Genomic DNA, 26454 nt, shown 5'->3' on the forward strand with positions numbered 1-26454 from the left:
GGGGCGGGAGGGTCCGGGCGGTGGAGTCGCTGTGTCCCGGCGGCGTGGCGTGGAGCACCCGCCGGGGCCGCGGGAACGAGCGCCCCGCGGAACTGCTACTCCCAAAGCAGCCCGGACCCCCCATCTCCGCTTCGCCGCGCTCTCAGGCGCCGAGCACTACAACTCCCGGCATGCCGTGAACTTGACGGCCGCGCCTCCAGTGTGGAGTGCGGCCCTCCCGGCCGCCCAGCTCTCCCGCCCCGTCCCCGCCGCTCTCCCGGCCGCGCGCGGAACTGGGCCGCGAGCCATGGAGGAGACACCGCCCCCGCTGCTGGACAGCCGCAAGCCGCACCTGGAGAAGCTGACCTTGGGGGCCACCCACATCCTAGAATCATCCCCAGGTGTGACAGAGGTGACCATCATAGAAAAGGCGCCTGCTGAATGTCACATGATTTCTTCATGGGAACAAAAAAATACCTGTGTGCTGCCTGAGGATCTGAAGAAGTTTTACCTGATGACCAACGGCTTCCACATGACATGGAATGTGAAGCTGGATGAACACACCATTCCATTGGGCAGCATGGCAATTAACAGCATCTCAAAACTGACTCAACTCAACCAGTCTTCCACGTACTCTCTTCCTAACGCACCAACTCTTGCAGACCTGGAGGATGATACACAAGACGCTAGTGAGAACCAGCCAGAGAAGCCTCAATTTGATTCTCGCAGTACGATGTTTGAGCTGGATCCTTGCAACCTGAATGGGAAGGTTTGCCTTGCCTACAAAAGAGGGAAACCAGCATTAGCACAGACGCTGAGATCTGGTTCCTGGACAGAGCGTTATACTGGCATTTTCTCACAGATACCTTTACTGCCTATTATCGCCTGCTTATCACCCACCTGGGCCTGCCCCAGTGGGAGTACGCCTTCACCAGCTATGGCATTAGCCCACAGGCCAAGCAGTGGTTCAACATGTATAAACCCATCACCTACAACACAAACCTACTCACGGAAGAGACCGACTCCTTTGTGAACAAGCTGGATCCCAGCAAAGTGTTCAAGAGCAAGAACAAGACATTAATCTCCAAAAAGAAAGGGCCTGTTCAGCCTGCAGGTGGCCAGAAAGGGCCCACGAGTCCTCCTTCCACCTCTAAATCCTCCTCTGGCTCTGGAAACCCTCTCCGAAAATGAGCGCCCCACCTCCAGCTCCCCGACAGCCCCACAGCGATGATTTCCAAGCACAGAGGCCCCAGGCGTGGCCCAAGCCTCAGATTCTGTGTATGGAACCATAGTCCTCTCCCCATCCGAGTGACAAAATCCTAGGCTTTTACTGCCATTGGCTTGAGCCAGGAGTTGGAAGGGCATACTCAGCTCTCCCCAAGAATCCTTCTCTCATACCCCTTACAGCAGGTTGTGCCACCTACTAATTCTGGAAGCTGTGGAGAATGTAAGGTGTTGTGTAAGTGACTAAGTAGATCTATTAAGAGCTTTCTTTTCTTTCTACTCCAACCCCCTACCCCTCAGCAGTAATTAGAGAAGTCCCCCATAGAAACCACTGGTTTTGACCTAAGAGGCATTAGAACTATGCTGCTCAACTGGTAGCCACTTTCTAAAGCAGCTAAATTTAAGCCATATTAAAAATGCAGTTCCTCAATTATATTAGCCACATTGGGAGTATTCATGTGGCTAGTGGAGTCTGTATTAGCACAGAGATGATGAAACATTTCTATCATCACAGAAAGTTCTATTGGGCAGCACTGCATTAGAATACTTTTGCATTACCCTTCCTCAGATCAGTTAATTTTTGTTAAAGAATAATGATACCTTAATTTGATGGGTTATAATGTTCCAAGAAAAACGCTGAATATCCATTTTTATGTTCTTTATATCCTTCACCACAAACAGATCTTGCTTTGCTCATTTTCAGTTTCCTATAAAGTTTCTTGTTTCCAGTTTTGTGATGTGATATTTGTATGTCTGCCAAAATTATCTTTCTCACTTTTTTTTTTAAAGAAGAGGTGATTCTGCTGTACCATTAAAACCAAAACAAAACAAAACCTGCCAAGCATTGCTTTGCCAGGACTCTTCATGCACAGTTTTGATGAAATCAGTCACTGTTGACAAGAGCTTCCACCTGCTCTGCCTACTCACAACTGCTGAACAATTCATGGGGTAGCAGAAAAGGATAGAGAGGAACCAAGTTGTCAAGGATAATAGTTGAGGTTTAGTCTTCCAGAAGCATTTTTCTGCCAAAACTCATCAAAGGGAGAACCAGTAGTGCCAGATAAGAGATTCCAGCATTTGGCTCCTTCCCCAAGTCAGGGTTAGAAGGGGATTGAGAAGTTGTGTCATCTTCCACTGTGGCAGGTGTCCTTCCTCTAGAGCTCATGGAGTCCCTGAATTATTTCTTAAGTCCTGGTCCAGTTCTCGATTTCACAAATGAAGCAGCAGAGGAGCCACGAAACAACGGTGCACTTCAAATCTGTGACAATCAGCTGGAACCCCCAAAGGGCTGTAGACAGAAGAGGGTTCCAATAAGGAAAGGTGTGAGACCTGCCTCAGGAGGAGCAGAGCACTCAAGAGCAGGAATGCCTACCTAATATGTAGGACCCCGTGCAAAATGAAGATGTAGGGCCTTTTGTCCAAAAATCAGGTAAACACTACCATTAAAAGTACGAATATGCAGTAGCAATTCTCATATAAGATAAAATAGACTTTAAAATAAAGACTGTTACAAGAGACAAAGAAGGACACAACATAATGATCAAGGGATCAATCCAAGAAGAAGATATAACAATTGTAAATATTTATGCACCCAACATAGGAGCACCTCAATACATAAGGCAAATGCCAACAGCCATAAAAGGGGAAACTGACAGTAACACAATCATAGTAGGGGACTTTAACACCCCACTTTCACCAATGGATAGATCATCCAAATTGAAAATAAATAAGGAAACACAAGCTTTAAATGACACATTAAACAAGATAGACTTAATTGATATTTATAGGACATTCCATCCAAAAACAACAGAATACACTTTCTTCTCAAGTGCTCATAGAGCATTCTCCAGGATAGATCATATCTTGGGTCAAAAATCAAGCCTTGGTAAATTTAAGAAAGTTGAAATCATATGAAGTATCTTTTCCGAACACAACGCTATGAGACTAGATATCAATTACAGGAAAAAATCTGTAAAAAATACAAACACATGGAGGCTAAACAATACATTACTAAATAACCAAGAGATCACTGAAGAAATCAAAGAGGAAATCAAAAAATACCTAGAAACAAATGACAATGAAAACACGATGACCCAAAACCTATGGGATGCAGCAAAGCAGTTCTAAGAGGGAAGTTCATAGCAATACAATCCTACCTCAAGAAACAAGAAAAATCTCAAATAACCTAAGCTTACACCTAAAGCAATTAGAGAAATAAGAACAAAAAAACCCCAAAGTTAGCAGAAGGAAAGAAATCATAAAGATCAGATCAGAAATAAATGAAAAACAAATTAAGGAAACGATAGCAAAGATCAATAAACCTAAAAGCTGGTTCTTTCAGAAGATAAACAAAATTGATAAACCATTAGCCAGGCTCATCAAGAAAAAAAGGGAGAAGACTCAAATCAACAGAATTAGAAATGAAAAAGGAGAAGTAATAACTGACAATGCAGAAATACAAAGGATCATGAGAGATTACTACAAGCAATTATATGCCAATAAAATGGACAACTTGGAAGAAATGGACAAATTCTTAGAAAAACACAACCTTCCGAGACTGAACCAGGAAGAAATAGAAAATATAAACAGACCAGTCACAAGCACTGAAATTGAAACTGTGATTTAAAATCTTCTAAGAAACAAAAGCCCAGGACCAGATGGCTTCACAGGCGAATTCTATCAAACATTTAGAGAAGAGCTAACACCCATCCTTCTCAAACTCTTCCAAAATGTAGCAGAGGGAGGAACACTCCCAAACTCATTCTACAAGGCCACCATCACCCTGATACCAAAACCAAACAGAGATGTCACAAAGAAAGAAGATTACAGGCCAATATCACTGATGAACGTACATGCAAAAATCCTCAGTAAAACACTAGCAAACAGAATCCAACAGCACACTAAAAGGATCATACACCATGATCAAGTGGGATTTATCCCAGGAATGCAAGGATACTTCAATATACGCAAATCAATCAATGTGATAAACCATATTAACAAATTGAAGGAGAAAAACCATATGATCATCTCAATAGATGCAGAAAAAGCTGTTGACAAAATTCAACACCCATTTATGATAAAAACCCTCAAGAAAGTAGGCATAGAGGGAACTTACCTCAACATAATAAAGGCCATATATGACAAACCCACAGCCAACATCATTCTCAATGGTGAAAAACTGAAAGCATTTCCTCTAAGATCAGGAACAAGACAAAGGTGCCCACACTCACAACTATTATTCAACATAGTCTTGGAAGTTTTAGCCACAGCAATCAGAGAAGTAAAAGGAATCCAAATTGGAAAAGAAGAAGTAAAACTGTCACTGTTTGCAGATGACATGATACATAGAGAATCCTAAAGATGCTACCAGAAAACTACTAGAGCTAATCAATGAATTTGGTAAGGCACTGGTAAACAAAATAAATGCACAGAAATCTCTTGCATTTCTATACACTAATGATGAAAAATCTGAAAGAGAAATTAAGGAAACACTCCCATTTACCATTGCAACAAAAAGAATAAAATACCTAGGAATAAACCTACCTAAGGAGACAAAAGACCTGTATGCAGAAAACTATAAGACACTGATGAAAGAAATTAAAGATAATATAAACAGATGGAGAGATATACCATGTTCTTGGATTGGAAGACTCAACATTGTGAAAATGACTCTACTACCCAAAGCAATCTACAGATTCAATGCAATCCCTATCAAACTACCACTGGCATTTTTCACAGAACTAGAACAAAAAATTTCACAATTCGTATGGAAACACAAAAGACCCCAAATAGCCAAAGCAATCTTGAGAAAGAAAAACGGAGCAGGAGGAATTAGGCTCCCTGACTTTATACTACAAAGCTACAGTAATCAAGACAGTATGGTACAGGCACAAAAACAGAAATATAGATCAATGGAACAGGATAGAAAGCCCAGAGATAAACCCATGCACATATGGTCACCTTATCTTTGATAAAGGAGGCAAGAATATACAATGGAGAAAGGACAGCCTCTTCAATAAGCAGTGCTGGGATAACTGGACAGCTACATGTAAAAGAATGAAATTAGAACACTCCCTAACACCATACACAAAAATAAACTCAAAATGGATTAAAGACCTAAATGTAAGGCCAGACACTATAAAACTCTTAGAGGAAAACCTAGGCAGAACACTCTATGACATAAATCACAGCAGGATCCTTTTTGACCCACCTCCTAGAGAAATGGAAATAAAAACAGAAATAAACAAATGGGACCTAATGAAGCTTAAAAGCTTTTGCACAGCAAAGGAAACCATAAACAAGACGAAAAGACAACCCTCAGAATGGGAGAAAATATTTGCAAATGAAGCAACCAACAAAGGATTAATCTCCAAAATATACAAGCAGTTCATGCAGCTCAATATCAAAAAAACAAACAACCCAATCCAAAAATGGGCAGAAGACCTAAATAGACATTTCTCCAAAGAACATATACAGATTGCCAACAAACACATGAAAGAATGCTCAACATCACTAATTAGAGAAATGCAAATCAAAACTACAATGAGGTACCACCTCACACCAGTCAGAATGGCCATCATCAAAAAATCTACAAACAATAAATGCTGGAGAAGGTGTGGAGAAAAGGGAACCCTCTTGCACTGTTGGTGGGAATGTAAATTGATACAGCCACTATGGAGAACAGTATGGAGGTTCCTTAAAAAACTAAAAATAGAACTACCATATGACCCAGCAATCCCACTCCTGGGCATATACCCTGAGAAAACCATAATTCAAAAAGAGTCATGTACCACAATGTTCATTGCAGCTCTATTTACAATAGCCAGGACATGGAAGCAACCTAAGTGTCCATTGACAGATGAATGGATAAAGAAGATGTGGCACATATATACAGTGGAATATTATTCAGCCATAAAAAGAAACGAAATTGAGTTATTTGTAGTGAGGTAGGTGGACCTAGAGTCTGTCATACAGAGTGAAGTAAGTCAGAAAGAGAAAAACAAATACCGTATGCTAACACATACATATGGAATCTAAAAAAAAAAAAAAAAATGGTTCTGAAGAACCTAGGGGCAGGACAGGAATAAAGACGCAGACGTAGAGAATGGATTTGAGGACATGGGGAGGGGGAAGCGTAAGCTGGGACGAAGTGAGAGAGTGGCATGGACATATATACACTACCAAATGTAAAACAGATACCTAGTGGGAAGAAGCTGCATAGCACAGGGAGATCAGCTTTGTATCCAGCTAGAGGGATGGGATAGGGAGGGTGGGAGGGAGATGCAGGAGGGAGGAGATATGGGGATATACGTATATGTATAGCTGATTCACTTTGTTATACAGCAGAAACTAACACACCACTGTAAAGCAATTATACTACAGTAAAGATGTTAAAAAAAATAATAAAAGAAAATACTATGCAGTTCAGGTCTAGAAAAGAGTTTGTTCACTTCCACTAAGTCCAATCTGGACACGGTACGCAAAAGAAAAAAACAATCTCTTGGAAAGGTACATTTTCTTAAAACTCTTCATGCACTGATATGTAACATTTGCTAAGGATTTATTTAGTGAAGGAAGCAAGGGAGAAGCCAGTATGTAGGGCATGCGTCAAGCATATATGATGACCTCTTCTGTGGATACCAGTCAGCCTCTTTCCCAGCCACTCCTGTCATCACCAATGGGCTCATTAACAGTGGCCATGGTGGCAAGGATGGAGTTTATACATGGGCTCCACAATATGAACTCCCACTCACGAAAGCTGATCTGGCTACAACCACCACTGACTGCCCAATTTGCCAGTAGCACAGACTAACACTGAGTATGTGACAAGGCACCATTCCCCATCTAGTGACAGGTTGAAAGCACTGAACCACTTCCATTGTGGAAGGGGTAGTACTTTGTTCTTACTGAAATAGACACTCTGGGTATGGATTTGGCTTCCCTACTTGAGATGCTTCTGCCAAAACTACCATCCTGGGACTTATAGAATGTGTTACCCACTATCATGGTATTCTAACAACATTGCTTCTGATCAAGGAACTCACTTCTCAGCAAAAGAAGTGTAGCAATAAGCCCATGATCATGGAATCCACTTGTCTTACCATGTTGCCACCATCCAAAACATCTGGCTTAATAAACAGTGGAAGGACTTTTTGGAGATTCAGTTACAGTGTGCAATACCTTGCAGAGCTAGGGCAAGGCTCTCCAGGAGGCTATATATGCTCTTATTCAGCATCCGATATATGATTATATTTCTCCCAGAGCTGGGATTCATGGGTCCAGGAATTGAGGAATGGAATTAGGTGTGGTACCACTCACTATCAGCCCTAATCAACCACTAGCAAAATTTCTGCTTCTCATCCCCATGACATCCCATCCTCTGTCTGCTGGTCTAAAGTCTAAGATTCGAAGGTAGAAATGCTTTCTCCAGTAGACACAAAAATTACTTCATTGAACTGGAAGTTAAGACTGATATGCCACAACTCACTCCTTACGGTTCTAAATCAACAGCCAACGAAAGAGTTACTGTACTGGCTGGGGAGACTGATCCTAATTATCAAAGGGAAACTGAGTTGCTACTACACAATAAGGAACAGTATGTCTGGAATACAGGTCTCTTAGGGTCTCTCTTAGTACTACTATTCCCTTTGACTGATTTCCATTAATCAATGGAAAACTACAACAACCCAATTAAGGCAGGAATGCTTAATGGCCCAGATCCCTCAGAAATGAAAATGCAAGTCACTTCACCAGGCAAAGAGCTACAATAAACTGAGGTTCTTGCTGAGGGCAAAGAGAATATGGAATGAGTAGTGGAATAAGGTAGCTATAAATGCCAGCTACAACCACATGACCAGTTATAAAAATGAAAACTCAGGACTTCCCTGGTGGCGCAGTGGTTACGAATCCACCTGCCAATGCAGGGGACACAGGTTCGATCCCTGGTCCAGAAAGATCCCACATGCCGCGGGGCAACTAAGCCCGCAAGCCACAACTACTGAGGCTGCATGCCACAACTACTGAATCCCACATGCCTAGAGCCTGTGCTCCACAACAAAGAGAAGCCACCGCAATGAGAAGCCCGTGCACCGGAAAAAAGTGTAGCCCCCGCTCACTGCAACTAGAGAAAGCCCACACACAGCAATGAAGACTCAACGCAGCCAAAAAATAAATAAATAAATTTATTTTAAAAATAAAAAATAAATAAAAATGAGAACTATAATAGTTATGAGTACTTCCTTATTTTGTTATGAATATGTTTATATGTATTTTAAGAAAATATATTTGCCTTCTACCCTCTCTTATCCCCTTATCATCTAAGATGTATTACAATAGTTAACTTTATATCACAATAGTTAAGTGACAAAATATCAAGGATAAGAGTAAATATCACCCACGGACTTTGCATCCTCTTCTGGCAAAGGGTTAGTGTGTTTTCATGACATGCAGGGTAGCTGTGTCATGTTAGATGGAAGTATGACTTTGTTATTGTCTTTATTTGGAGATTAAATATGGCTTAAGGAGATGTGTATGGTTGCCAGGATGACAAGATGTAGACTGTCATGGTCAGTTCTATGTGTCAACTTGGCTAGGATGTGGCTCCAGTTATTCAATCAAACACTAATCTAGGTGCTACTGTGAAAGTATTTTGTAGATATGATTAGCATCTATTATCAGTGGACTCTTAAGTAGGGGAGATTACCCTAAATAATCTGGGTGGGCCTGATTCTATCAGCTGAATGGTCTTAAGGGCAGAACCAAGGTTTCCCTGAAGAAGAAATTCTGCCTATGCCTGAAGCTTCAGCTCATGCCGGAGAGTTCCAGCTAGACCTTACTGATAGCCTGCCCTACAGATAGATATATAGTATACATATAGATATTATATAGATATATAGATATATCTTGCTTGCACATGACTATCCTGGCAAAATTCACAAGAAACTGGTATTGTTATTTGCCTTCTAAGAGGGAACTTGGTGGCTGGGAGATAGGAGAGAGACATTTTTCACTGTACACTTTTAGTAACTTTGAATTTTGAACTACTTGAATGTATTAGCTATTCAAAAAAGTTTTTTTATTTTAAAGTTATATAATTCCTTGAGAGAGCATGGTTCTAATTCTCACTAATTTCCTCTTCCCTTTTCCTTATATTCAGGTCTTATCTATGTCCATCTAGGTATACTGGCCCAAAACACTTTCTAAACACACAACTTTCAAACCGTGACTCCTTAAAAACTATCCATATCTTGAAAGGGTCAATGGACAACATAATCTTAAAAGACTTTGAAATTGTTCAAGAGTCCATATTCGCCAAACTTTGGTGCTACAAGCAGTATGAGGTAATTTATGAAAATAAACCTCTATAGGGAGAATTTGCTAGTTGCTTCAATGGTGTGTATAAAAATATTGTGGAGATTCACTTTGAAATAGCAAAACATCAAAGAAACAAGTGAGCACTCAATTGCAGCCCAACAGGGAGCCCCATTACACTATGTTACAGGGTAATCACTCATCTTTAGTGTTTCCTGGGATTTTGGAATGTCATTTGAAGCCATGTAACTTTATGGTGATGCATTGATCACGATGAATTTCTGCAGTGTTAAATGACAGCTGTTGTTATAAAAAAAAAATACACCATTTCCGTATCAGACATAATCTCCAATTCGGATCCTTACTATTAAAGATGAAAATATGGGGAACTAACCCTCCATCAATAAAATGGCAGGGAATAGAAAGCCAACATACAAATGACACAGAGGGAAACTATAAAACAGCCCCATCACTAGCATGACACTAGAGGTCAGACTGTGAGTTTATCCACTGATGTGTCACTTTGTCACTGATTTTACTGTAAGAAAAATGCTATATCTGTGGATTACAAGGTGGGAAATAAGGAATTGAATAAATTAGCTTCTTGTGCTTCCAGAAGAAAATTAATTAAAATAACAGCTGGATTAATAAGCAGGTAAAAGTTGTTTAAAGACAAAGATTACTGGGAGCTCAGTTGTATCAAACCTCTTAGAGAGTACACAGTCCATGGCAAATCATGACAACTGTAGCCAGCTATCAGGCACTGTACAGTTATCTGGGTTTGCTAGCACTATGGCAATCAAACATAAACTCTGAAAAAAACCACAAAATCAGTATGTTTTCTACTCATAGCCCGACAGAAAATAGGTAAGACTTTCCTAAGCAAAGCACAAAACCAACAAGCCATAGAGGAATATACTGACAGATTAAACTACATCAAAATATTGACAGATTAAAAAAGTCCATAGAAGTTCACAAGCAAGTGAAAGATATAGATAAAATATTTATAATTCATATAATAGGCAAATTATATGTCTAGTAAATAAAGTGCTCCTAAAAATCAAGAAAAAAAAAGAGGGCAACAGATAATGAGCAAAGGATAGGCATGGGCAATTCACAGAAATGGAAATAAGAATGGCCAATAAGTGTTTGGAAAAATGTTTAATCACATTAATAATCAAGAAAAAGTAAACTAAATCAACAATAATATATCACTGTATGCTCAGCCTATAAAATCAGCTTCATCAGCCTGTAAAATATCAAAACTGTATGATTCCCAGTGTTATTACTGTGTAAAAATGAGAACTCTGTGTGAGTGCAAATTAGTATAGCCCTTATGGAGAACAATTTAGGAGTATTATCAAATTTTAAAATGTGAATTCCATTTGACTTAGCAATTCCACCTCTAAGGATATCTCTTGGAGATATATTTAGATATATGATTGAGGAGTGTACACTGCATTAATGCTGTTCACAGTAAAAAAAAATGGAAAATAAAGGTCCATTAGAAAGGAAAGTAGTTAAATATGTACATGCATACCTTGAACATCTATTCAGTGGTTAAAAAAATTGAAGTAGACCCATATGTACAAATGTGGAAAGATCTGCAAGACATAGTACATGAAAAGCAAGCCAAATTTATGATACATATGAAATGGATATATTCCATATATGTACATTATGTAAATCTATAAATGCATGGGGGAAATCTGAAATTATAAACACCAAACAGTTAACAGTGGTTTCTTCTGGGGAGGAGAGTTGGATACAGGACAAAAAGGGAAAGCGGGCTTTCACTTTTTATTCTTTATTCTTCTATGTTACCTAAATCTTAATTTTTATAACATGGTGTAGTGGGCTAAATGGTACCCTCAAAAATATGTGTCCTATGATACTTAGTCTTATGTGTTAACTTAGCTAGACTAAAGTACTCAGTTATTTAATCAAACACTAATCTAGTTGTTTCTGTGAAGGTATTTTGTAGATGTGGTTAACATCTTGATTGTTGGCTTTAACGGAGCTTACCCTTGATGCAGTGGGTGAGCCTCATCCAATCAGTTAAGGCCTTAAGAGTAACCGCTGTGGTTTCCCAGAGAAGAGATTCTGCCCCAAGACTGTAACATCAATTTCTGCCTGAGTTTGGAGCCAGCCCACCTGACCTACAGATTTCAGACTTGCAGACTCTCAAATGAGCCAGTTCCTTGAGAGAGAGAGAGAGACAGAGAGGAGAGAGAGGGACCTCCTCTTCATTCTGTTTTCTGGAGAACCCTGATTAATACATATTCTAACATCTGGAACCTGTAAATATTACCTTGGTTGGAAAAGGTTTTTTGCAGATGTGACTAAGTTAAGGATCTTGAGATGAGAAGATCATCCTGAATAATCCAGGTGGGCCCTAAATGTCATCACAAGTGTCCTTATAAGAGAGAGGCAGAGGGGGTGTGACACAGAGAAGCAGATGTTGAGGCAGAGGAAGAGATCGGAGTGGTGTGACAAATCATGGACTGCCAGCTGCCACTAGAAGCTGGAAGAGGCAAAAAAACAGATTCTCCCCTCCCTGAAGAGTCCAGTGGGTGTATGGCCCTGCCAACACTTTGATCTTGTCCCAGTGATACTGATTTTGAACTTCTGGCCTCCAGAACTGTGAGGGAATACATTTCTGTTGTTCGAGCCATCAAGTTTTTGGTAATTTGTTATAGTGGCCAAGGACACTAATATGCATCGACATATTCATATAGTACTTGTATAAAAAATATAAAAACCAAAGACTTCTTTTAGGACTAGAGAAGTGACCATGGTATCACAGAAAGAATGGGATCTTTGGATTCAGACAGACTTGAACTCTAATTCATGCTCATCACTAGCTACATGACTTCAAAAAAAAAAAAAATCACTTAAATTCTGAGTCTCAGTTTCCTCATCCATGAAATGGAGTAATAATACCTACTGTGGTAGGCAAAGCAATGGCCCCCAAGACATCCATTTCTTAAACCTGGAACCTGTGAATATGCTATGATACATGGCAATGGGGACTTTGCAAATGTGATTAAGGATTATGAAATGGAAAGATGATCCTAGATTTTCCTGGTGGGCCCAGTGTAGTCACAGTGTTCCTTAAAAGAGAGAGGTAGAAGGGTCAGTGTCAGAGAATATATGACAATGGAAAAAGGTCAGAGGGAGGCTGAGATTTGAAGATGCTGTGTTACTGGCTTTAAAAATAGAGGGACAGGCCCCCAGCCAAGGAAGACAGGCAGCCTCTAGAAGCTGGAAAAGGCAAGGAAGTGGATTCTACCCTAGAGTCTCCAGAAGAAATGTAGCCCTGCTGATACCTTGGTTTTTAGCCTGGCGAAACCCATTTCAGACTTCTGACCTCCAAAGCTGTAAGCTATTCCTGTTGTTTTAAGCTGCTAAATGTGTGGTAATTTGTTACAGGAAATATAGGAAACTAATACACCTACCTACCAGAGTCATGAGGATTAAAAGGATTCTTTTAATTATGGCAATATTTATTATTAGAAGAGGCTATTTTTTAAAAATGATTCTGGGAAGTAACTTATCTATACATAAACCATCTCTATAAGCCAAAAATACTTCTATTCAACTGTTCAGATTTTCAAAAAGTCAAAAGTACAGAGTTCCTTTTTGTGTATTCAATTCTCCATCTGTAGAGTAGATTTGCTTTCCACATATCTCCAGAGGGTTAGATATCATTAAAAAAATATTTAATTTCCTGGCTTCCTGACCTTGAAGTCCATATTCAAGGAAGGCCTTTGGCCAAGAAAACTGAATAACTTCTGTGCATTTTTCTAGTTTTTATCCGAAGGAGACGGACCCAAAGCTTATTTCTTTTTCTGAAGGTTTGCCAAGTTTTCTTTGAATGTAAAAATTATCTTCAGTTTGTTCAAGAAGCCAATATCTCTCAAACTCCATGCAAGTGAGCATAAATTCTAGAAAGATGCAGTAAAATATCCATCTGACCTCTACCTACACCTAACCTTCCATTCCCTAGTCTCTTTGACCATCAGCACATTTCAAGCATCACGTGGCTCGTTTTGCACCTCTACCTGACAGTCAGTCATCAACTGAGCTCTGACTTGCCCTCCAGGATCCCTCTTCTCTAGACCCTCTCCCATACTTTATTGCCAGTCCCAACTCTGGATAAATTCCCCCACCTTCCTTCTCTGTACCTTCTCTGTGCCCAGGAGCTTTGCCAATGTTAGTCTCTGTATGGTCAGGCCATTCAAGATGGCTGTTCTCTCATTCTCTGTCCATCCCCTGCTTGACCAGTCTCTGCTTCACTCACATGACTATCCAATCCTCTTAATTATAGGGCTTAATTAGTCCCCGGTAGCTGAGGAGCCCACCTGACATCAACTCCCGCTATAAATGGTAGCCTCCTTCTCCCCCAAATAGCAAAGACTGCTGCAGTGCCTGGCGCACACAGTGGGGGTGTCACTCCAGGACCCTGTGTAAGTCCCCCCGTCCAACAAATGATTGATGTCTCTGTCACTGTCTTCAGATTCTTTTTTTATTCTCAAGACTGGGCAACTACAAGGCTTGCAGGCCTGAGTGGTACAGCGCAACAGTCTCCTAACTGGCCATTTAGATTCATGGTCCACCATAAAACCACCCCATCATCAGCCTGGCCTGTGGGACTCAGCTATTTATCTTGTTTTGTGCTCATCTTTCATTAGTCTTCCATAGCATGTGCCATGGCAACTATTCCAAATCTTTTTTCCTCTACTAAGCCATTAAACATTCACCATTCCATTCTCTCAGCAAATAGATTTACCTCTGAGTTTCACTCTGCAGATTATAGTAATCTAACAAACTCTTTAACTTCCTTTTACTCTGCCTGAAAAGGCATGCTTCACCAAGGCCCTCTTCCTTTCATCATTTTGTCTTCACTCACCTCTCACATCTCCACTAATCATCCTTTATTCCAGCACCAATATTTTCCTTTACAGTTACTATTTTACTTGGTTAATAAATATTCTCAAGTTTTTCCTGTTCTTCAATCACCTTTCCCTTCTTTCTCAAAAATATATAAACTTACTGTTTCTACTTATTTTTAATAGCTAATATTTGTGAATGTTTCTTGTGGGCCCAGTACTATGTTAAGCATTAATAAACATTTTCATATTTATTCCTCCTTAGGTACTGCTTTCTAGTTCATCTGTACAAACAAGGAAACTGTCTTGGAAAGTTTAAGTAACTCAACAGAAACACAGAGCTAGTAAATAAAGAATGTGGATTTGAACCCGGACTAGCTAACTGCAAACTAACCACCCAGAGGTAACATCTCTTCCTCTGACTGCCCTTTCTCTTTTCAACCTTCTGTGGCCTGACCCTACTCTGCCAAAACCTCTCCTTGAGGCCGTTAAAGAATTCTTGATCCCAAAACCCAGTGGCTTTTTCCTGGTTCTCATCAGAGTGGCCATTTTACTCTCTCCTGACTTCAGGGACGCTGCACTCCACGTTTTCCTCCTTCTCTGATTTCTCCTACTCTGCCTCAACTTATTCCTTTCCTGCTCAGATCTGTTCTTGATTCTCTTCTTTATTGTTTATACTCTTACTTTTTGCTGGCAGCCAGTCCCAAAGAATAAAATATCAGTGTTATTTATATCACTCCTTTTAGTAATTCAGCAACAGTTTATTGAAGCTTTCCCCTTTTGGTTCTGAAAATGTTATTCTGACAAATGGTGGAAGCTATTCCAGGACATGGCCACAATGTGCCAAACATTACCCAGTGAAGGTACTCTAGCTAAATGCATTGTGACAGGCTTGATGGTACTGAAAAGAGGGTGTATGAAACACAGGCTCTGGGAAGGCTACTCACTTTTACACTTTCAATCAAGGAAGGCCTTTAAAACCTCTGTCTCTATCTGTAAAGTGGAAGTAAGACCATCAGCCCACTTCAGCAGCACAGGGGAAGTCTAGAGCATAAGCTATACATAGCAAATATGTAAACCATAAAAGAAACAAGTAAAGGTTCAAACAGCCAGCACCAAGTATAATGCACCTATTCAGACTAATTAGCCCTTATTACTGGCAAGTTTACTTGTACAGTGTAAATTTCTATCTGGCTCTTCTTCGAGTTTGTATTTATGTTGAATGTGGTGGGTATTTGCTGTGCTCTCTCAGCTTAAGCAAGCCTAGTTGAAACTGTTTTTCTGGCTAATGTCTCAGATAGCATCCAATGGACTGACTCCAACAAATTATATTAAGCCAAACTATAATAAAATGATGTTTATTAAGTTGGTGAGCAGCTTTATCTGCTCATTTTTTATTAAGGGGCTTAAATTCTCCTGCTCTGGTTCAGGAGAAACAAAACATCCCCTCCTGAGCCACAGACAGAAACAGAACCTTCAGCCCATTATCCAACAACATACTCAAAAGTATGCAGGGCTTTTGTTCCCTGAAGCATCCTTTGGCTGTCATTGGGATTCTCACAGCTGTGGTGCTGGTGTTGGCCACCAAAAGGAACTGAGGTGAAGGTGACAGCTATGCACATTTAATTAAGCTCTATCTGTCCCATCCTTCCCAACCTTTGGCAATGTCCCCTTTGACATCCAAATGGAATTATTAACTTCACCTCCGTGCATCTAATAACCTTAATTTGCACAAAAAGAATTATAGAAACCAACATGGTCACAAATTGTTTTTTTCCATATGGCTGTAGGTACCATGGGTGGAGGGGTTCATAATTAGGTAATTTTCGCACACATACCCTAAACTTGGAAGTCAAAAAATTAAGGCCACTTTCTGAAAGTTAATCTAATTAAATCAACACATAACGGGAGGAGACAGAAAATCTCTGTCCCTAAAGACTTGCTCTTCTAAAAACAGTTATCTAAAATTTTTGGTAGTAAGAATGCATCTAAACAAAGAGTGCACCAAGAGAAGTCAGTGGCCAGCAGAAAAATGCTATGGGTCCAGAAGGCAAACCTGGAAGCCTGTGTTCAGTACTAGCCAGGAGAATGAAAACTGCTCAGGCAGAACATTCTGGACCTTGGAGAAATATTTGCTATCTGCTTAGGATTTGAAAAAATTCGATTCCAATATGACCCAACTGAAATGAACTCCAAGACCACTGATCTGCCTGCTTCCCAAGCAAATTTTTCATTGCTAATTTTATTTCCCAGCTACCTCAAAATAAATAAGTGCCTTGCACTGAAACATAAGATCATTCCCATTCCTACAAAGGGATGACCCTTCATGTTATATTAAGTTTCTGTTCTGTTCTATCCATTAGGCCTTTGTTAGTGTGGTGTTTATCCATCTATGGGGGTATTGGTGAAAGTCCAGTTTCTATAACTGTAAGACTGGGAGTCACAACCTGTGAGGCCTCCAAGGCCAGTCAGCTGCCACCCTTCCTGGCTCCCAGGCTACCTGCTTTCCTCTTTAAAACACCAGCAATGGACTCACCTGGAAGAAACAATAATCAAGTTTGGTAGGTGGCCATTACCTAATAAATGTAACAAAAGCCATAGCTCTTATTTATACCAACAATACCTAGTTATAAAATATAATAGGAAAAATCCCTTTCCCAGTGGCAAAGAAAAAGATAAACATATAGCCTGTATAAAGAAAATGATAAAATTTAACCAAAGGACATAAAAGATTTTATTAAAGAGAGACCACATTCTTGAATGAAAAGATTTATTATTATGAAGTCTCAGTAAATTAATCTATAGATTTAATCCAATTCCCATCAAACTCAAAAGTATTTGGGGCAACTTGACAATATAATTCTGAACTTCTTCTGAAAGAATAAACTAAAAAGGTTTTCAAGAGAAATTTGAAAAGAAAAATAATACAGGAAGGCTGGCCTACCAGACGGTAAAAATACAGCAATTAACCAGCATAGTACCAGTGCAGAAAGAAAAAGAAGTAAAGCAATACAAAGTCCAGGAACACATCAAAGATTTGACAAAGATGGGATTTCAAATTAATGAAAAAATAATGACTATAACAAATGGCATTGGGATAACTAGCTATCAATTTTAGGAACGGTAATACAGTTAAATCACTATTTCAAAACTTTAAGTTCTAAATGGATCAATCATTTAAATGAAACTATAAAAGTATCTGAAGAAAATTAAGTTCTATCTTTTTAATTTTATTGCAGTAAGAACACAACATGAAATCTACTCTCTTCACAAATTTTTAGGGGTATAATTCACTACTTGTTGACAATAGGTACAATGTTGTGCAGCAGGTCTCTGGAGTTAATTCATCTTACTTAACTGAAACTTTATGCCCATTAATTAGTAACTCCCCATTTCTCCCCTCCTCATAGTCCCTGGCAACCACCATTCCACTCTTTGATTCTATGAGTTTGACTATTTTAGGTGCCTCATATAAGTGTAATCATGCAGTGTTTGTCTTTCTGTGACTACTCATTTCACTTAGAAAAATGTCCTCACGGTTCATCCATATTGTTACATATTACAGAATTTCCTTTTTCAAGGCTAAAGAGTACTCTATTGTATATACATACCACATTTTCTTTATCCATTCACCTGTCAATGGACATTTAGGTTGTTTCCATATCTTGGCACCTATACTTACACTGCAATGAACATGGGAGTGCTATCTCTTCAAGATCCTGATTACAATTCTTTTTGGATAAACATCCAGATTTTGATTTGCATTTCCCTCAAGTGATTACTGACATTGAGCATTTTGTCATATAGCTGTTAGCCATTTGTACATCTTCTTTGGAGAAATATCTATTTAAGTCTTTACCCCCATTTTCTAATTGGGTTATTAGGTTTTTTGCTATTGAATTGTATGAGTTCCTTATCTATCTTAGATATTAGCCTCTTATTACATATATGGTTTGCAAATGTTTTCCCTCATCCCATAGGTTGTCTTTTCACTCTGTTGATTCTTTCCTTTGCTGTGCAGAAGATTTTTAGTTTGAGGTAGTCCCATTTATTTATTTTTGTTCTTTTGCCTATGGTTTTGATGTCATATTGTCATGCCACGAACAATGTCTTTAAGCTTTTCTCCTATGTTTTCTTCTAGGAGTTTTACAGTTTCAGGTTTTAATTTTAAGTCTTCAATCAATTTTGAGTTAATTTTGTGTATGGTATAATGTAAGAATCCAATTTCATTTTCATATGGACACTCAGTGTTCCCAATACCATTTGCTGAATACACTATTCTTTCTCCATTGTGTATTCTTGGCACCCTTGTAGAAGATAAGTTGACCATATATGTGTAGATCTATTTCTAGGCTCTCTATTCTGTTCCATTGGTCTATATGTCTGTCTTTATGCCAGTACCACATTGTTTCAGTTAACATAATACATTGTAATATACATTGTAAAACATATTGTAATATATTTTGAAATCAGGAAGTGTGATGCCTTCAGCTTTGTTCTTCTTTCTCAGGATTGGTTTAGCCATTCCATGGTCTTTTGTAGTTCCATATGAATTACAGAATTATTTTTCTGTATATTTTTGTAAAAAAAAAAAAAAACCCACTGGGATTTAAATAGGGATTGCATTGAATCTATAGATCACGTTAGGTAGTGTTGACACTTTGACAATATTAAGTCTTCCAAGCCATAAACAGAGGATGTCTTTCCATTTGTTTTTGTCTTCTTTCATTTCTTTCATCGGTGTTCTTATAGTTTTCAGTATACAAGTCTTTCACCTCCTTAGTTTTAAATTTATTCCTAAGTATTTTTTTTTTTTGGTGCTAATGTAAATGGGATTGTTTTCTATTCAGATAGTTCACTGTTAGTGTATAGAAACACAACTGATTTTTGTATGTTGATTTTGTATCCTGAAACTACTGAATTTGTTTATTAGTTCTAATAGTTTTTTGGTGGAGTCTTTAGGATTTTTCTATATATTTAAGTTCATGTTATCTGCAAATGGGGACAATTTTACTTCTTCCTTTCTGATTTGGAAACCCTTAACTTCTTTTTCTTGACTAATTGCTCTGGCTAGGATTTCCAGTATTAAGTTGAATAGAAGTAGTGAGAGTGGGCATCCTGCCTTGTTCCTTGAGTATAATGTTAGCTGTGGGCTTTTCATATATGGCCTTTATTTTGTTAAGGTACTTTCTTTCTACTCCTAGTTTGTTGAAAGTTTTTAATCATAAAAAGGTGTTTAATTTTGTCAAACAATTTTTCTGAATCTATTGAGATGATCATGTGATTTTTTATCCTTTATTTTGTTAATGTGGTACATCATATTAATTGATTTTTGTCTGTTGATCATCCTTGCAACCCAGGGATAAACCTCATTTGGTTATGGTGTATGATCCATTTAATGTGCTATTGGATTCAGCTTTCTAGTATTTTGTTGAGGATTTTTACATCTGTATTCATAAAGAATATTGGCCTGTAGTTTTATTTTCTTGTGGTGTCTTTGCCAAGCTTTAGTGTTGGGGTAATTCTGGACTCATAAAATGAGTTTGGGAGTGTTCCCTTCTCTTCAATTTTTTGGAAGAATTTGAGAAGTATTGGTGTTAACACATTATTGACCAGGGGATTTTTGTGGAAACTAACGCCTGTGGCTGTAATACATCTCCGGTCAAAAATGTGTTAATTCTTTAAAGGTTTGGTAGAATTCATCTGGTTTGGGCTTTTCTTTTTGGGGAGGTTTTTGATTGCTGATTCAATTTTCATACCAATTACAGGTCTGTTCAAGCTTTCTCTTTTTTCATGATTTAGTCTTGGTAGATTGTATGTTTCTAGGAATTTATCCATTTCTTCTAGGTTATCAATTTTGTTGGCATAAATTGTTCATATAGTCTCTAATGATTTTTTTTATTTATGTTGCAAAAATTGTAATGTCTCTTCTTTTATTTCTGATTTTATGAGTCTTTTTTTCTTAGCCTAAGGATTTGTCAATTTTGTTTTTTAAAAAAAACCAACCCTTAGTTTTGTTGATTTTTTTCTATTGTTTTTCTATTTTCTATTTTATTTATTTCTGCTCTTTATAATAGGTTAAATAATAACCTTTATTATTTCCTTTCTTCTACTAACTCTGGCCTTAGTTTGTTCTTCTCTTTCTAGCTCTTTGAGGTGTAAAGTTAAGTTATTTGAGATCTTTCTTTTTTTTTTTTTTGCAGTTGTTTATTGCTATGAGCTTCCTTTTAGTCCTGTATTTTTTTGCATCCCATAAGCTTTTTTAATATAAATTTATTTATTTATTTATTTATTGGCTGCATTGGGTTTTTGTTGCCGTGCATGGGCGTTCTCTAGTTGCGGTTAGCAGGGGCTACTCTTCATTGCAGTGCATGGGTTTCTCATTGCGGTGCTTCTCTTGTTGCGGAGCACGGGCTCTAGGTGCACGGGCTTCAGTAGTTGTGGCACGCAGGCTCAGTAATTGTGGCTTGTGGGCTCTAGAGCGCAGGCTCAGTAGTTGTGGTGCACTGGCTTAGTTGTTCCATGGCATGTGGGATCTTCCTGGACCAGGGCTTGAATCGTGTCCCCTGCATTGCAGGTGGATTCTTAACCACTGCGCCACCAGGGAAGTCCCCATCCATAAGTTTTGTTATGTTGTGTTTTCATTTTCATTTGTTCCAAGGTATTTTTTAATTTCCTTTTTCATTTCTTCCTTGACCCAATGGTTGTTCAATAGTATGTTGTTTAATTCTACACATTAATAGTATGTTGTTTAATTTCTAAATTTGTGAATTTTCCAGTTTTCCCTCTGCTATTGATCTCTAGTTTCATTCCATTATTGTCAGAAAAGATATTTAGTATGACTTCAATCTTCTTAAATTTGTAAGACTTGTTTTTTGACCTAACGTGATTTATCCTACAGAAAGATCCACGTGGGTTTAAATAGAATGTGTACTGCACTGCTGTTCGATGGAATGTTCAATATATGTCTGTTAGGTCACTTTAGTCTGTGGTGTTGTTCAAGTCCTCTGTTTCCTTATTGATCTTCTGGCTGGATATTTTATCCATTATTGAAAGTGGGGTATTGAAGTCTCCTACTATTATTGTATTACTATCTATTTGTCTCTTTAGTTCTATCAATGTTTGCTTCATATATTAAGGTGTTCTGATGTTGCATGCATATATATTTATTGTTATATCTTCCTGGTTATATCTTTCTGGTTGATTAACCCTTTTATCACTATATAATGATCTTCTTTGTCTCTAGTGACAGTTTTTGACTTAAAGTCTATTTTTTTCTGATTAAGTAGCCACCCCTGCTTTCTTTCAGTTACCATTTGCTTGGAATATCTTTTACTACTCTTCACTCTCAGCCTATGTGTGTCATTAAATCTAAAGTGAGTTCTTATAGACAGTATATGGTTGGGTCTTATTTTTTTTTATCCATTCAGCTATTTCATATCTTTTGATTGGGAAGTTTAATCCATTTAATGTAATTATAGATAGATAAGAATTTATTACTGCCATTTTGTTAACTGTTTCCTGTAGTCTTTTGGTACTTTCGTTTGTCTTTCCTTTGTGTTTTGTTGATTGTTTGTATTGATATGCTTTAACTTCTTTCTCTTTTGTGTAACTTCTATAGGTTTTTTAAAATGTGTATGTGTGGTTACCTTGGGGCTTACATAAATTATCTTATAGTTAAAGCAGTCTATTTTAAGCTGATAATGACTTAAGTTCAGTCACATACAAAAACTCTATACCTTAACTTCTCCCCCACACTTTATATAACTGTTGTCATAATTTATATCTATTCATATTGTGTATCTTTTAACACAATTTTAGTTACAGTTATTTTTAATATTTTGTCTTTTAACTTTTATACTAGAATTTTAAATGATATACCAAATGCCATTATAGAAATACAGTATTCTATATCTGCCTATATATTTATCTTTACCAGCAAGTTTCTTACTTTCTTATGCTATAACGTTGCTGTTTAGCATCCTTTTATTTCAACTTAAAGAACCATCTCTTGTAAGGCAGGTGTAGTGCTAATGAACTCCTCAGCTTTTGTTTCTCTGCGAAAATCTATCACTCCTTCCTTAGACAGTAAATAAGCATCCATAATGAGCAATTATTAATAATTTTGTTTAAGCTTTTGCTATAATGGATATACCATAAGCTCCTCAAGGAGCTTACTCCATCTTTTATCAGTCAAGTTCTTCACTATATTTAGCTCACGAATCTCCTCTTTTAATTTAAGCCCTTCTCCTTTCTGTCTTCTGGTGACATTAAATTCAATTGGTCAGCATCTTCATAAACACTCTTATTGAAGCCAAGCACCAAATCACCTCCTTGGACCCACTTGACAGTACCTCTCAAAAATATAGTTTCAAGTTTAAATAAAAGGGGGACAATGGAAGTTCTTCATTAACAATATGTACAGATTAAATCAGTTTAACATTTACTGTGCAACTACATGAGCAGGACACTACGCTCCTGATTTTAGAGCTCCACCCAGAGTTTATGAGATACATTCACGAACAAACTAAAGTGCATGACAAAAATAGGCACAAATTGATATCTATTAATTATTAGCATAATATTATTTTTATTAATTCTCTTTCCCAAGAATAGCACCTTGAACAGTGCTTTATACATACTAAGAATTAATTAAATATTTGAAGATGAAAATTAGGGAAGGGAAGGAAATGAGGAAAAATGAAACAAAGGCTCTTTTTGCCTTAGACATAAGCTTCCCAGGAAACAAATACAACCAAACACCTCCCACTTTGAAACCCAGCTCTTTAGAAGAAAGGGAATATGACCATCAAATTTGAATTCCTTACACCACCTCTAAGACTATGTCTCACTGAGGGAATGTCAAACTTTAGAACAGTTGTACTCGGGAAAAATCATTAAATAGGATATCAGAAATCAAGTTTATGTAATTAAAAGGATTATTTGTCTTACTTTATTAGGGAAAGGAAAAATTAAGTATGAAAAATGAAAATGATCATGCACACGAGTTGACCCCTCTCGTGGTTATCATTTGAGTGTATTCTTAGTTAAGTTTATTCACAGTCTGAATTGCTATGTATGGTTCAGGGAACTATAGAAAATGATACATTGGAGTAAATTCAAAAATGATAGATTGGAGAAAATTGGAGAAAATTCAAAAGAGATGGGACAAAGGTAATCACTTCAACAAAATTGTTTTAAACTTGCTGAGCTTTGTCCCATTCATAAATGCTAGATTTATGTAGAATGGATCTCACTGAGAGCTCTTTCTTTTGCTTGCATTTTGTGTCCTGCCACCTAGTTTGTTAACACATGGTGTGAGAGTTGGACAGTTCATGCCTAGGAACTCAAAAACACATTATGCATAAGAAAAACAGCATGGCTGTGATCTTGATGCAGAACATGTTGTCATCTATTGTTTGTCAGAGGAAAAGGGTTGCAAATTTCAGAACCTGAATAAGATGAATTAGTATCTGGGTGGCATTTGCCTCATAAACATTCAAGTAGAAATGGGGAAACAGGACAATCCATCAAGATTTTAACAAAAGAAAAAAAAAGAATTTTAGTTAAAAATGATTTATAACTATAGAAGTTTCTAGATAGGTTTCATTTGAAATGAGAGATTTAAGGATAGAGATGTTTAAGGCTTTCTAAGCTTTAGGTAACGGGCTGTATGGAATTCAGCGAGAAGGTGGAAATGGCTTTTTAGCAAGTGCTGAAAACCAGAGAAATTAAATTATCCTTTACAGTTTATGACAAACCCTCCAAAATGCTTCAAGAGAACCCCCCAAAAATATAGAGATTATTTTGAGAATATAAGCTCCATGAGGACAGAGGTTTATATACCTTTTTCATCCACTGCATTCCCAGTGCTTAGAACCATAACTAGAAGAGAGGAGGTATTCAATAAATTCTGTTTAATTTTTATAGGATTTAATATTATACAGCAGGGGGTAAAACTAGAGTCTCCTTTGTCCAAAATGAAAAAGGAAGGAATGAATGGAGAGAGGAAGAAAGGGAAGAAGGGAAAGAGGAAAAGAAGGAAGAAGAGAGGTGGAAGGAAGGACCATTTCTCTTATTGAATAAAAGTTAAATACTGTGCAGTCCATAAAAATACCATCACATCACCCTACTGACTCAGTCAACCCTTCAGGAATTAATTCCACCCCAGTCATCATGGCTACTACAGTGCCTGAAAGCTCTAAAATGTTTTGAATTATGGAGTAAATTGCAACACAGTAGGAAAACAAGAGAGTGGCATATAAATCTTTTTCAATTGTAACACTTTCACATATGCTTTTCAGATTTAAAATATATCATGGAAAAATACAGTTAAAGTAATTTATCTGGTAGAATCAGTTACATTTAGTTCAATTCAAGGAGAAAATTGAAGATTTTTCTGCTAATATATGAAGAGCTTCTGTTTTAAGCACTATTTGTCTTACATCTGTAACCCCTGGGTACCACATTCTTCTTGTTGTCAGTGCCAGTCATCAACAAAAAAGGTGACCCTCTCAAAAAACAAATTTTTTTCTTATACAAGCAGAATATAAACCTCAAAAGTAAAGACTTCCTTTAAATGCTGAAATCCTGAAGTCAGCTTCTTTATGCTAGAATCAGAAGTCCACATTCAATCTATCATCCTTGTAGAGTTGCTTTCTGGTTATTGATAATTATAAGAATCAGTTAAAAGCATAATTTAAAAAGTAAACTTGTCTCTCCAGTACAAGTTCTTTGTTAACACTGGTAGTCATTCATCACCTTGTCCTGTTATCCCATGTCCCCAGTGTAGGTGGCTTGCTGACATGGAAACAGGATTGAAGAGTTGATGGATTTCTCCCAGGGGCAAAGGTGCATATTGGCCCAGCGAATGCAATCTGCTGGTGAGCTAAATCCACCTCTTGTTTTCAATTTGGCTACCAGAAATAATGAACTGCCACACTAAGCCTTTCCTCTGAACTTCCAGAAGTCACTTTTTCTTCACAGTGTGAGGTTTCTGTCCATGATAAAGAGCCTCAGGATATTGTAAGAGGAATTACATCAGAAACATGCCACCTGTGGAAGGAGAAATCTGGGAGGCCAAACAATGCTTCTACCTTTTGTGCCTCCTCTAAGTCTCAAACAGATCTACAGGCAAAACAGAGGTCTGGCCCTGAGGATATTTTTAGGGAGCCCTCTGAAAAGGCTCTACCTCTCCCCCAGTGTACCCCACACCCTCAAAAATCTTATTCTGAGGAATTCCCAATAACTAAATTTCTTTGACAGAGAAAAAATATGAAAGAAAACTAATATTTAGTATGTGTTCTGGGGTAGGTATTATATACTCTCCCACATCAATTCTTACAACAATATGAAGTAGACATTAATTGTCCTCATTTTATAGCACAGGAAACAGAGACTTCTAAGGGACAGAATACTTTCCCAGGATCACACAGATGGTAGGGGTAGAGTCAAATTTCTTAACCCAGATTTATTGTGTTATTCCATCCTACATTATAGGGCAAAGTAATATGATACATTCTTGCTAAGAAAGAAATGACTAATACATCATTTTCCCCTAAGAGCAGGTCTTAATAGGAAAGAAGAAGAAATAGTACTTGGTGACTGTATTGTAGTTCAGTCTCAGGACATAAAAGAACTCTTGGAGCACTATGACAACCTTCACTGGTATCCCAAGTTTTCCATAAATACATCTATAGTCTTGGATATAGATACAAACAGAATTGTGTTGAAAGAGCATATTCGGTTGCCAAGTGGCACCAGGGTATAAAGATCAACTATGAGTCATACCCAAGTAAGTAAGACAGGTAGATTCTGGGGTCAAGGTTTTATTTGCTTCAGAAAAGACCAAAAATTTGGTCAGTTCAGTACACCTAGGATTGTCCAAATAAAAGGGCCCAAATAAAAGGCTTAGGGTGAGGTAGAGGAAGTGAACACAGACCAACCTGGCCTTTTCGGTCCTCAACGAGCTACCCAACAGAACTTTCTGCAATGATGGAAATGGACTGTATCTGTGCTATCCAATAAAGTAGCCACTAGCCTTATGTGG

General features: G+C 37.9%; 1 long non-coding RNA gene and 1 pseudogene across 3 annotated transcripts in view; both read left to right on the forward strand.

Moving 5' to 3' along the window:
• LOC309659391 overlaps positions 1-17942 on the forward strand; it is a 437716-nt gene extending 419774 nt beyond the window's left edge. For both annotated transcript variants that reach the window (XR_014262773.1, XR_014262774.1), the window contains exon 2: positions 6076-17942. This is a non-coding gene — a long non-coding RNA (uncharacterized lncRNA). The remainder of the gene's footprint in view (positions 1-6075) is intronic.
• On the forward strand, positions 269-17942 carry LOC309659348 (tubulin polyglutamylase complex subunit 2 pseudogene; annotated as a pseudogene). The gene has a single exon. The product of its transcript is annotated as a tubulin polyglutamylase complex subunit 2 pseudogene (transcript).
• Positions 17943-26454: the final 8512 nt, after the last annotated feature.

The sequence above is a fragment of the Balaenoptera physalus genome (genome assembly GCF_965194825.1).
Source record: "Balaenoptera physalus genome assembly, chromosome: 4".
NCBI classification, from domain to species: domain Eukaryota; kingdom Metazoa; phylum Chordata; class Mammalia; order Artiodactyla; family Balaenopteridae; genus Balaenoptera; species Balaenoptera physalus.